We start from the raw sequence: 2,822 nt of genomic DNA on the forward strand, positions 1-2,822 counted from the left end.
TTATTTTATTTTATTTTATTTTATTTTATTTTATTTTATTTTATTTTATTTTATATTATTTTATTTTATTTTATTTTATTTTATTTTATTTTATTTTATTTTATTTTATTTTATTTTTTTTATTTTAATTTATTTTATTTATTTATTTTATTTATTTTATTTTCGATATATTTTATTTTATTTTATTTTATTTTATTTTATTTTATTTTATTTTATTTTATTTTATTTTATTTTATTTTATTTTATTTTATTTTATTTTATTTTATTTTATTTTATTTTATTTTATTTTATTTTATTTTGTTTAATTTAATTTAATTTTATTTTATTTTATTTTATTTTATTTTATTTTATTTTATTTTATTTTATTTTATTTTATTTTATTTTATTTTATTTTATTTTATTTTATTTTATTTTATTTTATTTTATTTTATTTTATTTTATTTTATTTTATTTTATTTTATTTTATTTTATTTTATTTTATTTTATTTTATTTTATTTTATTTTATTTTATTTTATTTTATTTTATTTTATTTTATTTTATTTTATTTTATTTTATTTTATTTTATTTTATTTTATTTTATTTTATTTTATTTTATTTTATTTTATTTTATTTAATTTTATTTTAGTTTATTTTCTTTTATTTTATTTTATTTTATTTTATTTTATTTTATTTTATTTTATTTTATTTTATTTTATTTTATTTTATTTTATTTTATTTTATTTTATTTTATTTTATTTTATTTTATTTTATTTTATTTTATTTTATTTTATTTTATTTTATTTTATTTTATTTTATTTTATTTTATTTTATTTATTTTATTTTATTTTATTTTATTTTATTTTATTTTATTTCATTTTATTTTATTTTATTTTATTTTATTTTATTTTATTTTATTTTATTTAATTTAATTTTATTTTGTTTTATTTTATTTTATTTTATTTTATTTTATTTTATTTTATTTTATTTTATTTTATTTTATTTTATTTCATTTTATTTTTAATTTCTTTAAAATTTAAGTTTTCTACATTTTTTTGTTTGCATTGCTTTGATTTCCTAACAATAGAATTACTTTGTTCTTTAAAGCAATGGATTTTAACTGAGTTTATTGAAAAATATATTTGTCGTTTTAGCCTCTTAAGGTAATAAAGTCATTGATGTGAAATTCATCTCTCTTAGGGATTGCTCTTTCATTGATCAAATTCAATACAGATTTATGGTTCAAACAAATATTGGGACAAACTCCAGCACCATGAAGACCACCCAGCAATACTCTCATAAAGATTATTAAATGCCAATAAATTTCCAAAGCCAACAATACATTTGGTCACCATCACCAAAGACAAAAGAAACGACACAGCATATTTCCATAAAGTCGTCTCTCTCTCTGTTCAATGAAGATAACCATCGGCCATATTATCTATATTTTCGGAAACAAAAAGGTGACAAAAATGCATCGTAAACCATGCATCTTTTAACACATTAAACAGTTCAAGAGCTTGAATTGGAAGGGAAATTCTATTGAAGCTCCATGGAGCTTCGGTGAACTGCATGTGTGGCCCTAAAACGGCCACACAACAAGCTATCGAAATAAACTTTAGAGACATATTTGCATAAAATACCAACCAATACTGGCGATTGGGAAATCTCAATTTTCTCAAATGACCCGCGACATCATCAACAACAGACACGGCAACAGCAATAACAACAACCAAAACATTAAGACATTAATTTCCAATATGACAAAGAATGAAAACTGCTGGAGGCATTTTCTCGATGTTGTTCGATTATGAAAACATTCGATTTGATTGGTGAATGCTGCTGCCGAGACATTGCGGTATTTAACAACACAACGAACATCCATTCATTTGTCACACGTTTGGCATGGTACATGGACACCAAACGGAGTCAAGTGCTACAGTATCCCCAAAAATAGGGTTCCCATTGGGGATTTTCAACAACACAACGGGTAAATAGTCCTAATTACCTTTCATTTGAGTCCCATATTGCTGTTACTGGTCTAAATATATGTTTGTTAGGTTTTAGGATGGGGCGGCCCCCCTAGGTACCCCATCCGAAATTTGGATACCAAATTTTTATTTTTAGGGTACTATATGAGAGCACACAAAATTTCGCTTAAATCGCACCACCCATCTTCGAGATCTGACATTTCTGAAAACTAGGGTAAGGGGGAGGGTCCGCCCTCCTTCAGATGTCAAAATATGTAGTACCCTATTTTCACCACGGGATCATTATGCACCATCTGTGAAAATTTCAAGAAAATCCTTTCAGCCGTTTCTGAGTCTATAAGGAACACACAAACAAACACAGGTAGTGGTCCGATTCGCATGTTGGACACCATAGTAGAGGTCATTGTGTAAAATTTCACCCAAATCAAATAATAATTGAGGCTGTTAGGGGCTCAAGAAGTAAAGTAAGATCAATTTGTAGGGGAGCTGTATCAGGCTATAGACCGATTCAATCCATATTCTACACATATGTTGAAGGTCATGGGAGAAGCCGCTGTACAAAATTTCAGTCAAATCGGAAAATAATTGCACTCTCTTGTGGTTCAAGAAGTCAAGATCCCAGATCGGTTTATATGTCAGCTGTATCAGGCTATCAACCGATTTGAACCATACTTGGCACAATTGTTGGAATTCATAACAAAACACGCCATGCAAAATTTCTGCCAAATCGGTCTTTAAAAATTGAAATAATGAGCTAAAACTTTGCACAGAATCTTTTTTTTTTTGTCCATAAACAGGTTAAGTTCGAAGATGGGCTATATTGGACTATATCTTGATATAGCCCCATATAGACC

Source organism: Stomoxys calcitrans, chromosome 2, assembly GCF_963082655.1.
Source record: "Stomoxys calcitrans chromosome 2, idStoCalc2.1, whole genome shotgun sequence".
In the NCBI taxonomy this organism is placed as follows: Eukaryota; Metazoa; Arthropoda; class Insecta; order Diptera; family Muscidae; genus Stomoxys; species Stomoxys calcitrans.